The sequence below is a fragment of the Microtus ochrogaster genome, linkage group LG4 (assembly GCF_000317375.1).
Source record: "Microtus ochrogaster isolate Prairie Vole_2 linkage group LG4, MicOch1.0, whole genome shotgun sequence".
In the NCBI taxonomy this organism is placed as follows: domain Eukaryota; kingdom Metazoa; phylum Chordata; class Mammalia; order Rodentia; family Cricetidae; genus Microtus; species Microtus ochrogaster.
Window position 1 is genome coordinate 34225968 of NC_022030.1, and position 13675 is coordinate 34239642.

Here is a 13675-nt window from a genome sequence, read left to right on the forward strand (position 1 = left end):
TAAAGATATGGAGTTAGAGGAACATTGCTAGTGGGAGAACAAACATATAACCACTATGGAAATCAGTGTGGCAGATCTGACTCAGTAAGATGGGAGTAGATCTTCCTCAAGATCCAGCTATACTACTCTTGGGAATATACCCAAAGAATATTTCATCCTACTACAAGGACATTTGCTCAACCACATCCATTGTTGTTCTCTTCATATGAACCAGAAAGGGGAAACAAACTATATTCCCTCATCAGAAGAATGGATAAAGAAATTGTAATATATATTTACACAATGGAATATTACTCAAACATTAAAAAATGGATACAGGCAAATGGAAAGAACTAGAGAAAAATCCTGAATAAGGTATCCAAGGCACAGAAAGACAAATGTGGTATGCTTTTTGCTTATATGTGGATATTAGCTGTTAAGTCAAAATAACCAAGATACAACCCATAGAACCCCAGAGGGTAGGTATAAAGTAAGGGACAGATAAAACTCATTAAGAAAGGGAAATCGAATAGATATTTATGGATGGATGGAGCAGTCTGGAATGGGATGATAAAGTATGGATGAGAAGGGAGTAGTGAGAGGGAATATGGGAAGAAGCATTTAAAATAAAGAGGAATTTGAGGGGTGGTATAAAAACCTAATACAGTAGAAGCTTCCTAAAATATATACATATATGAAGGCAATCTGAATGAAATCTCCAGATGAGGGACAGAGACCCAACAGCCCATCCCTTTCACTAAACAAAGCTTCCAGCATGATTTCAGTTACATCCAATTGAGCTGTTGTTCAAAGGTACCCCACAGGAATCCCCAACAACCCAAGGTGTTGCCAAGACAATGGGAGGCTCTCCACAAATTGGTATAAAGACCCAATCACTTAAGATAGTTCTTACACAATTTATTTGAACAGGAAGATGCCAAGCTAGTACCTGCTTAGAGCCTTCACTGCTATGGCCTAGTGTCTGTTACAGGAAGGTACTCCGCATGCTATCAAAAGAGAAAGGCAAACACCAACCCGGCCACAAAGCCTTTATCTACAATGATGTTCAACATACAAGATATGCTAGAATGGGAGTAACCAACCAACAATTGATATGACTTAAATCCTACTCCAAAAGATGGAACACATATCCAACACTGCTTGGGTGACAGAGAACCCGAGACATTAAAGTCTAGAGACCTAAGACAAAACCAAATAATTATGGTAGAAAGAAAGAAAGAAAGAAAGAAAGAAAGAAAGAAAGAAAGAAAGAAAGAAAGAAAGAAAGAAAGGAAAAGAGCCAGCCAGCAGGCAAGCTTCCTGCAGGTAGGCTGCTCCAACACCACCCCCCATTGATCAGACCCTGTAAGCTATAAGTCCCACTCCTCCCCAAACCCATCCATTTCCAGCAACGTTAGAGGAACACTGAAGCACAGATTGTGACTGTCAAGAGTAGACCAAGAACAGCTGCCTAAAACACAGAACCAACTGCAACAATGAGTCCAAGAGGAGATCACTGAGGCACAGACACTGCGAGAATTGGACCAAGTAACAAAGACACTGATAGTACTAACTGGAGGAAGAAGTGGGTAGGCACCAATGCAAGAATTAATTCAACAACTTAAAAGCAACACCAGAACCCAGTGATCATACAGCAGGAAGACCTGATGATTCAAACCCAGAGGAAGCAAAAGAAACAATGTTAAATATAACTTTATGAAGATGAGAGAGACCCTTAAAGAGGAGATGAAAATTTCCCTTAAAGAAATGGAAGAAAAACACAAACAAGAATATTGGAAGAAATCAATAAATCTCCTAAAGAAAACCAAGAAAAAAATCAAATAGGTGAAGCAAACAGTTTAAACAGTTAAAGACCTGAAAACCTAAATAGGGCATTATGAAAATGGAAAATCTGGGAAAATGAACAGGAACTACAGATTCAAGCATAACCAACAGAATGCAAGAAATGGAAGAGAGAATCTCAGGCATTGAAGATACCAGAGAGGAAATAGATTCATCAGTCAAAGAAAACATTATATCCAACAAATTTTTAACACAAAACATCCAGGAAATCTGGGACACCATGAAAAGACCAAACCTAACAAAAATAGGGATAAGAAAAGGAAAAGAACTCCAGTTCAAAGACAAAGAAAATATATTCAGCCGGGCGGTGGTGGCGCACACCTTTAATCCCAGCACTCGGGAGGCAGAGGCAGGCGGATCTCTGTGAGTTCGAGGCCAGCCTGGTCTACAAGAGCTAGTTCCAGGACAGGCTCCAAAACCACAGAGAAACCCTGTCTCGAAAAACCAAAAAAAAAAAAAAAAAGAAGAAAATATATTCAACAAAATCATAGAAGAATACTTTTCCAACCTAAATAAGGATATCCCAATGTAGGTACAAGAAATTTATAGAACACCAAATAGACTGGACCAAAAAAGTCCCATTGTTATAGAATAATCAAAATGCAAAAACATACAGAATAAAGAAAGAATATTAAGAGCTGCAAAGGAAAAAGGTCAAGTTACACATAAATGCAGCCCTATCAGAATTTCACCCAACTTGTCAATGGAAACCAAAGGTCTTAGACAGATGTGTTGCAGACATTAAGAGACCTCAGAGGCAAGCACAGACTACTATACCAAGCAAAGATTTTGATCACCATCTAAGGAAAAAACAAGATATTCCTTGAAAAAACAGATTTAAACAATACCTATCCACAAACTCAGCTTTACAGAAAGTACCAGAAGAAAAACCCCAACCCAAGGAAATTAACTGCACCCACAAAAACACAGGCAACAGATATCCCACAGCAGCAAACCCCCAAAAAAGGGAAACACACAAACACTACCACAGAAAATTCACAGAAATTAACAATCACTGGTCATTAGTATCTCTTATTATCAATGGACTCAATTCACCTACAAAAAGACATAGGCTAAGAGAACGGATATGAAACCAGGATCCATCCTTCTATACATAAGAAACATGCCTCAACCTCAAAGACATTACTTCAGAGTAAAAGGAAAGATTTTCTAATCAAATGGACTTAAGAAACAAGTGGGGTATCGCTATCCTAACAAAATAGACTTCCCAGGAAACCATAAGGATGACCCCAGCCAAGACCCTAAGCAATAATGGAGAATATGCCTTAACTGGCCTTGCCCTGTAGTCAGTTAGATTGATGGCTATCTTAAATGTCATCACAGAACATTCTTCCAGCAACTGATGGAAGCAGATGCAGAGATCCACAGAGGAGCACTGTGCTGAGCACCCAAAGTCCAATCAAAGAGGGAGAGGAGTGAGAATACAAGCAAAGAGGTCAAAACCATGATGGGAATACCCACTGAAACAGCTTACCAGAGCTTATGGGAGCCCAACTCCAGCTAAACAGGAAACGAGCCAGCATAGGTCCATACTAGACCCTCTGAATGTGGGTGACAGTTGTATGACTGGAGCAGACTGTAGGGCCACTGGCAGTGAGACCAGGATTTATCCCTACTGTTTGTATTGGCTTTTGGGGAACCCATTATCTTTAGAGGGATACCTTGCTCAGTTTAGACATAGTGAGGAAGTCCTTGGTCCTGCCTCAAAGCATTGTGTCAGACTTTGTTGACTCCTCGTGGGAAACTTTACCAACTCTGAGGAGTAGATGGGGATGTGATGGGGGAAAGACAGATGGAGTGGGTGGACAGAAGGGAGAGGAAACTGGGATTGGTATGTAAAATGAGAAAAGATAGATTTTAAAAAAAATAAAAATAAATTTAAAAGAGAAATAAAAAGAAAACCATGTAGTAATAAAATAACTCCTAATGACTTCCTGCTATACTTAATATAGATTGGTGCTTTTTTCATCAAAGAAGCTTCCTCATGCAGCAGATGAGAACAAATATAAAGACCCACGCCCAGCCAGATATTAAGCAGAGAGTGAGAAACCATGGAATTCTCAGCCCTAAGTGGGATGTCACCAACAAATCCCTCCACTCAGAGTTCAAGGATCCCTGTGGAAGAGGAGGAAAAAATAATGTAAGAGCCAGAAGAATGGAGAACACCAAGTAAACATGGCAAGCTAAATCAACATGAAAAAACTCACACGAACTCACAGAGACTGATGCAACAAGCAAAGGCCTGCATAGGTCTGCACCAGGTCCTCTGCAAGTGTTCTTATGGAAGTCGTGAGCCTGTGAAGGAATGTTTCTCCGACTCTTGTGCTGTCTCTTGGGCTCTTTTCCTTCTGTTGGTCTGCCTTACCTGACTTCAATATGATAGTTTTTGTTGTAGCTTATTATAGTTTATTTTGTTATATTTTTTAAAATGCGTAAATACATGAATATAAACCTAGACACCAGAGTAAATATTAACAACAGAACTCTCATTTATACCTGCTGGGAAAATCCAGTTTTCTCCAATGGAGTGACATTGACATTGAGTATATCAACCACTCCAGCCACGATAGCATCATGTTTAGGAGTAGTGATTCATAAGTGACTCACCACTCACCAGGTAAGATTGAAAGAGAGAGATAAAGAAAGAGGGGGGGCAGAATTAGAAAGAGAGAAATAGAGAGAGAGAGAGAAAGAAGAAGAAGAAGAAGAAGAAGAAGAAGAAGAAGAAGAAGAAGAAGAAGAAGAAGAAGAAGAAGAAGAAAGAGAGAGAGAGAGAGAGAGTTTCTTAGTATAAAGTTAGATTAGATTTTTTTAAGAATTGTACATATTACATAAAATAAGTCAATCCCACAGAAAAAAATATTGCATTTGTCTCATATGTGATTCCTATTGTAAAAATGACCAAGAGATGAAAAGGAAACTTCTAGATTTGAAGGAGTAGGGGTATATAGGAAGAAGGACAAAGCCAAATGAGTGGATGGTACTGTTTGGGAAATTTGTTGAACTTAGAAGACTTAGATACTTGCTGACAGACAGAGACCACAGGGCCATTGGCAGGCTGGCATTGAAGGCACTTTCAGTATTATCTATGGTTCTTATCAGCCATCCAGATATTAGAAACCGCAGTTAAATATTTCTATCACTGTGAACCCTATCATTACCTTCGCTTTCATGACAGAAAGTAGTCCCAAATCCAGGAGCCAAAACAAACAAGTTGCTTCTCTCACGTCACAAGTGATACAGTGAGGAGAAAATTCATCAATATGGGTGTTTGGCAAAATACGTATGATACTTAGGTGTCCCTTTTCTCACTGTGACCAAATACGTGACAAATGCAACTTCCGAAAGGAAGGCTTTACTTTTGTTTACAGTTTGAAGGGACATCATATTGAAGAAGGCACAGTGCAGTACTGGACAGCAACTGGTTACGGTGTATCTATACTCAAGAAGCAGAGAACAGTATTCTCTTTCCCATTCAGTCTTGACTAATGCTACCCACTGTGCTAATTAGGTTTTTGGTATTTTTGTTTTGTTTTGTTTTGTTTTGTTTTGTCAGTTTGACATCTGGGTAGAGGGAACTCCAATGGATAAAATGCCAACAACATAGTGGCCTGTAGGAAAGTCTGTGAGACATTTTCTGGATGAATTATTGCTATGACCCAGACCACATTGTGGGTGATGCCACCCCTAGGCAAGTGGCCCTGGGTTGTATAAGAAAGTAGAATGGGAAAACCATAGGGAGCAAGCCAGTAAGAAATGTTCCTCTATGGCCTCTGCTTTTGTTCCTGCCTTTATGTTCTTTCTCTGATGAAGTTCCCATCTTGATGCCTCCCAATGATGGACTGTGGTTAGGACATGTAAGACAAGTACAGTTTTACTTTCCCCAGTTGTTTTTGATCAATGTTTTATCATGAAAATGAAAAAAAAAATCAAACAAATATACTCAGTTTAGTGCAGCTCTTCCCACATCCATTAACCTAATCCAGAGAATCCTCACAGACTCGCCCACAGGTTGTTTCCATATTGACTCTAAATCTTGTGCGGTGAGCAATCAAAATAAACCATCTCAACCCTACCCCATTGCTAACTTGACAACAAATACATTGCTAAATCATAACATTTCACTGCTGTCCACTGACATCTCATTTTTATCTCATAATGCAAAATACATTCAGTAAATCTCTGAAAGCCCTCATACTTTTTGGCAGTCCTGATACCATTCAATAGTCAAAGCCTCTTCTCAGAGTCAAAGCAATTACCTAATTGGAAACTCCTGTAAAATGAATGAGGTGGCTATTTACTTCCAACAAAGCATAGCACATAATTAATATCCCTATTCCAAAGTGGAGGCCTGGGAGCATAGCAAAGAAGGATTAGACTAAAGTGAAAACAGAAAGCTAGCATAAAAACACTGGATTTTTCTATCTCTATCTCTGGCATCTGGGGCTTGTTATGGGATCAATTAGTTTCTAAGGAACTTAGTAGGTACTTCTGTTCTCTTCCCTTCAGTTCTGTCTTTTGCAGCTCACAGACCCTCTCTCTTATGATGGCTCCACTCCAGGCCAGTAACAGTACTCAAAAAATGCCCCGTAATTCTAGAAACCCCATTTCAACTTAAATGACTTAAACATCATAGCCTCATGAATTGGTCACTCCAGGCCTCCTTGCAAGGAGTGCAGCCCTACCACACATTGCTTTCATGCCCAACCAACTTACCCACTGCTTTGTCTTCCAGATCTAAACCACGTTTGCAATAAAATTTGAAGAAATTCATGTCACAGTTGCTTTTATATCTCCCAATGTTAGAATTTATTTTTTTCCTTGTGAAATAGAACAATAAGTTGAATAAAGGTGGGAAATGAGCATTGTGACAGCAGCAGATTTGTGGTACACACTTGAGCTCCATTATTTCTAAAAGTATACACAGATGTCTCTGGGTTTTACCTGAGAGTTACTATAAATAGAATTAGAAAGGCTGTATTTGAGGAACAATAATATTTCAAGTTTGACCGCCATTTGGGAAATGACAATGAACCTATCTTTAAACATAATGTGTATTTTTAAACTAACATGATATACGAATCATAGAAAAATTGAATGAATATGCTTAGAAAAATCTGAAATGTTAGAAACATAATTATGGCATAAGGACAATGGTAAGCCAGGAAGTGGCTCACCTTGTGACATTTTCACAGCGGTTGGTCCTAATTATTAATGTAAAATGTGCTGGTCAGTTAATTCCATAAATTATCGACATAAATGCCAAAGACCATTTTTCTGTCCCTTCCTCATGTGACTTGAGGAAGGGTAATGTTTTGAATTATTCATCTTTCACATTCATAGAAAGTCACATCTTTCGTTTTTAGCTAACATCCTAAGAATTTTGTTTTATTTTGTTTGTTTTTTTTTTTTTGCTTTCTTCACTATTTCCACACTTCTTTACCATAGAAACCCAGCACTGGTAATTTTTTTCTTGGTTAGAAGGGCAGTGGGAAAGGCTAAGCCCACAGGCTATTGCAGCTCATGAGTAGGTCAAGAAGGAAGAGGTAGATAGTAGATAGCTGCTGGGCAGGGGTTTCTAGGCTGTGTGTGAAATACCCTCAATCTATATCCGTCATTCCACAGAAACAGGAGGGCACATCCTGCTTCTGACTAGGAAGAAAAGGCACTGAGCCGAAACTGCGCTAGGCAGGGGGCATCTGTTCACGGTGCATCTGTCAGTCATTCTGGCAAAAATACTGGGAGCAGACAAGCATTGCCACCCTTGTATCATTTTTTCACCCAAGGAGCGTTTTAATTTTTCACGAGAGTCTTATCTTCTCAAATTAAGCATGTCTAAATGGGAACCGAGTATTAGGCAAAAATCCTAGTCATCATGTGTATTGTTTCTTCTGCTGTTGTTCGTTTTCCTAACAACTTAGTCTTTAACTATTGTTGCACTTTTCTTTTGCAACGACTATTATTTTTCCCCTTTCTTTTATTCCAAATAGTGCCTTTCTGCTGCACGTCCTAGTCAAATTGTTGTGCAGTTCTGTACTTTTAGTGTGTCATTTTCAAACTCACAAATACTCAGAAAGGGTTTAATCCTCACCCCCGTACCATACTTCCCCATTCAAATTTTAGCAACAAATCTCACTCCTTGGTCCCTTTATTCTAACTGCTCCGGTTGGATGTTTTCTACAAAATTTGAGCTCTCTTGTGTTCACAGTTTTCAAGAGAACCCTTAGACACTCTCTTCTAAGAGAGTTCTTCAAATTTGTAAACAATATGTCTAAGGAAATTCTAAGAGGTATCATTAGCAATTCGAGATTCAAGGGAGAGGAGCTTGCTTTATCTTTTAAACAGATGGGAAGGTAGAAGCACAGCAAAATGATTTAGGTTAGGTGCTTTAAAATCCAAGGTTTATGTGCTGTTGAGGAAATATATTGAGAAGTACTAGACTGGCGTGAATGGCCTTTTCTCAACTGAAAAGCCAGACACATCGCATGAAATACTTCATCAAGACAACTGTTGCAAATAACTCTTTTTCTCTTAAGCAAAAGAAGCGTTTCTAGGATGCAGTTACTTTAAAGAGCTCATGAATGAAGACAGGTTCTCAGATACATGCTTATCTCATGACGTACACTCACTCTGGTCCATGCACTGATACACACCTCACTGCAAGCAATCTGACAGAGACACCGTGGCTACATGAAGATACTGTGCCACCAGAGGTAAAGATAGCGAAGCACCAAGGTCTCTAGTCTCTGTCCTCTTGGTCCCCAAAGGTCAGAGTGCATGCATTTTTATTTTCCCTTAATAAAGTAACAAAATTCACCCTTGTTTTATTTTTTCATCTTCCATGAGAATATGCTTTTCTGGTTCTTTTCTTCCTTGTTTTTATCTATTCTTTGCCTTATTAAGTCCAGCAATCAGTTTCCATTTAATTAGTACCAAATTTTGTAAAAAAAAAACATGGAGCAGTTGGATTAAAAACACCAAGGAGCAGAATTTACTACAAAATTTTGAATGGAGCAGTATAGTGTAGGAAGTGAGAACCAAACATTTCTGTGAGTATTTGTGAGCAGCATGTGAATAACAAACCGAGAGACACACACTAATGTAATTTTGAGAGTTAGCATACAACTAGTGTGAATACTACTAGTAGTGTTATGTCCCCGGGAAGCATCTAGGCATCATTTATGTTTTAGAAAGGAACAATATAGAATTACTTGAGAAACTTTTATTTTAAATAGTGTTGCACCATTTCTGATATTACTGTCTTTTCACTTAACACCTTCTTATTCTGTGTAGTTCTAGTTTCAATTCAAAAACTAAATGTAGAGAGGGTGGTGTGTCAGGAGTCCAAAGTTCAGTAGAGAATTATAAAATTTGGGTAATATAGCTGCTATCTCACAAGGGCCCATCATTTGTTGTTGTTGACGCTGCTGCCACTTCTGCTGCTGCTGTTTTCGAGACCCTGTCTCACCTTTCAGCTGGCCTTGAACTTGCAGTGATCCTTCAGTCTCAGCCTCTCAAGCGCTGAAAATGCAGGCGCATGCCACCACAACTGCTTTCCATTTTAATTCTCAGAAAATTTAATTTTATCCATTTGAAAACTTGCAATAGAGCTAGAAAGATGGCATGTTTTACATTTACATTTACTGCTCTTCTAGATCACCCAAGTTTGGACCCCGGTACTCATACTGGGTGACTCACAACTGTCTGCAATTCTAAGACCAAGGGGTCCAATGCCCTGTATTGGCCTCCACAGAAATGTGTTGCATGCGCACACAAACACGACACACACACACACACACACACACACACACACACACACACACACACACAAAACCTCTTTAAGCTTCTTGAACATTCTCATAACTTCTATTTTGAAGTCCTTGACTTGTGCTTAGCCTGTATTGCATTTCTCAGGGCCTACAATAGTACGTTCGCTGGGTTCTGGTGGAGGCAGATTATCTTGGTTATTAATATTTGTATTTTTCTACTGGTATTGAGGCATCTAAGGTTGGGAAGATTGTTTAATTCTAGGTATTGATATCTGGTTTTTCTTGAGTGGGTGCTTCATTTCTTGGTTTCTGTGTCCCTCTCTGGATCAGAGGAATGTTTTGTGACTATGGTTTGCCTTGTAGAAGGTGCTTCTGCAAGTCAGTAGATGGCGGGGAGGTGTCGAGGTAGGCTTGAAGAAAAGACCGAGATTGGCTTCAGGAAAGAACCAAGGGGAGAGTATCCATACCAAATAAGTGGGTTTCCCAGGTAGTTGTGGGTGTGGTGGGAAGGGGGGGAGTATTCTGCACTAAGGCAAAGAATAATCTGGAAATACAAGAATGAAAGAGCCAGGTGGATTCTAAGTCTGAACCAAGTTTTGGGAGTCTGCAGTGAATGGAGTTGAGGAGGGTAGAGGGGCTCCTGTAAACAGGTTGTCACGGGACTAAAGGTAAGATCATAGTGACGGAGGATTAAAGTTGTGTCCATGCCAAGGATAGGCGGAGTCCCCATCAATGGAGGCAGGGTAAGAGGAGAGAGCCTAGACACAGATTTGGTCTACAGAGACTATAGTAGAAGACAAGAAGGATAGAGAAAATTGACTACCTGAGTTCTAGCCCATAGAGTCCACTGGGAGTACAAGGTAGAAACTGCTTTCAGGTAGTTGGACAGTTCACAAAATCACAAATCAAATGGGGTTATATTATTTGAACACGCCTTTAATTCTCTTTTTTTAAAAAATTCACGGTGTTAATATGAAATAAATGTACATATTTCTGAAATATGACATGATATTTCAACACGTGAAATCATCGTATAATGTTTAACCAGAGAAATCAGCATATTACTGTAACTTTTATCCTGACTGTGAAAGTGCTCTAAATCTCTTTTCTAGCTAATGTGAAGTCTGTGTTATATCATGAATAACTTCAGCCTTGCTGTATGCCAAGAGCACACAATGCCTCAAATTATCTTTTGTCTAAGTGTAACTTCTGTGAAATTGGAAAATTTGGTATTCTAAATTTTAAGTAGACTTCAACTATAAATTTAAAAGACATAAAATAGGTAGTCTTTGTTTTTATAATTTTAAGCAGTCTTAATAAAACCTTTCAGTAAATTGGTTTAACATTGCCTTGTTAAAATAATCAAAATTACTTTAACACTTAATAACATTATTATTTAATGTTTTATGTTTAATTCCATCCCACAGATGAACTCAATGACTCATATGAACCTTTCTTTTCCTGTCCACCCCAAACCTACCTTCTACGAAACATGCACTGTTTGGCAAGCTAAAATCTCATTACCATATTGAATGTCTTGATTGCCCCACTAATCAGACCTTTTGTAGCAGATTTCAGAATACCATAGCAAACAGTGCAACGAGTCGTCTGCAAAACAGACTGGTGGAAGCTGTGAAGGAGTCAAGGGAAGCTTACTTAGTGGCCTTGGGAGGTGAATGCTGAGGGCAGTCAACATATCCCTGGTGCAAGGTTGGATCATTCAACCTCAGGCCTCATCCTGTTTTCCTCCTATGGTTCCTTCTCTGTCACTTTTCATGCTGAAATGTTTATAGGTGTTTCTTGTGAAAGCTGCTGGAAAGTATAAGAATTATGTGTAGAATAAGCTCGGCTCTTCAGAGAAGAGGTGCTGTAAAATCTAACAAACAAACAATAAATCAACTCAGCAGAGAGTGACTTTGTCTTGTCAGAGAGCAACTATAAACTCTGACAGAATAAATAAGGTAAAAGTGAAACTCAATTTGCCTCAGCCGATGACAAAAGGCAGACATTTGGATTAAATAGAATTATCCATACCCTATCAAATGAAACTGAACAAGAAACACCATTAATATCTATCTTCAAAGCAGGTCTAATGATAAATTGTTACATTCAGAACTCGTAACATTTTCTAATTGAATATCTGTCGCTTAAAGGAAAAGCAATCAATCCAATTCTTATTAAGTCTTTACTAAGGATTAATTATGGAAATAATTGGACACATTTTAAAGAAAACATAAACTGAATATGAGGTAAGGAATATTAAAATATATCTATTGAAGCTAAGTGTGGTAGCTGACACAAATTTTCAAAAATTTGGGGGCTGAGACAGGAGGATTACTACTAATTGGAGACTAGCCTCTGCTACATAGCGACTTAGGAGAACCTTAAACTCCAGGTTGAGACCCTGTTTCAAAGAAACAAAACTACATAATAACATTAACAATTTAAAAAGTTAAAAATGTATACATTATTTAAGCATCAACTTGCATTTTTTCTTTTCTACAAAGAGCAATGTTTTCTGGCATTAAAAGTATTCGTCAAGAAACTGATACATATTTATATAAAAATATGAACTATATCTCTCTAGAGCACTATTCTCAACCTTCCTAATACTGAGACCCTTTAATACAGTTCCTCACATTGCAGTGATCCCCCAAACAATAAAATTATTGTTTTACTACTTCATGACTGTAATTTTGCTACTGTCATGAATTATAATACAAATATCTGATATGTGGGATATCTGATATGTGACCCCCCCATGGGGTCACAGCCCACAGGTTGAGAAATGCTGCTTTAGAATTACATGTTAAATATGCACCTATGCTGAAAATTTAATCTCATTGTTCTCGTTTCTCTTTTACCACAATTTTACATCCGAAATACTGTAAAAGGTTTGAATCTTTGTTACTCCTATGTATTCATTCTTTTGGGACCTGACAGGCACACAGAACTGAGGGAGCAGCCTAGATATATTAACTCAAAAGTTGACATTTTGCAACAAAAACCTCAGTGGTTTCCTTACATACTACAACTTTGAAAGCATTACTTCAGCCACTTCCTAGAGTTTCTTGAGCCTTCAATGTGTACCAGTATTATTTTGACAATTGTTTTCAGTAAATTGTTAGTAAATTTATGCCAGTACAGCAAATACACTTGCCAAAAGCATTGAAAAGCTTCACTTAACAAAGCAATTGTTCCTCTAGACAACTTTCCTAGCAGAGACTGTGTGTACACACACAAACACACACACACACACACACCACACATATATACACAGATATATGTATATATAATTGGAAAAATAGTGAACTATGGTACACAGCCTTTGGTGATCTGACTGGGTCCCAATCAGTCCCTCCATGTCCCTAAGAGACAATAGATTTCAACTAAATTCTTTATTATTCCACTTGGTGTTTCCTCCTCTTTAGGATGATTAAGGTTGGCAAGATTTGAAATACCTCACAATGTTTTCTTGTATAAATGCTATATTTTAAAAGATTTTTCCCATTAATTTGGTTTTTGATAAGTACTAAAATCAAAATTCACAATAAATACAAAGAGTTTAAAAATCACAAATATAAAAGCTGGATTGTGCCAGGGAGGCAAAAGGGGATCCCTTGAGCTTGTTGGCAAGTGGTGAGTTCCAGGCTCTGTGAGATACTACATCTCAAAAAGTAAGCTGCACATGCATCGAGGGAGACCCTGGGCATCCACCTCTGGCTTTCACACACGTGCATCCATGTGTGCATGCACCCACGCACCTATGCATATGCCCATGTACAGACAAAATCTCTATCTCTTTCTCACTCTCCCTCACACACAAACACACACCAAAGAAGAGTATTCAGAAGAGCAGCTTCACAGAAAAATGTGTGTATAGAATAGTAAAACATTTAGAATTTCTTCAACAAATAAAGGTTAAATTTTAGAATATGTGATTTTTTCTGTCAGCTGTTGCCGTATCCCTCCTAAAACAAGGAGTGAGGATTTCCTGTGGGCAGGTGTGAAGTCTGCGAGCCCAACAGAGAACTGCAGTGTGC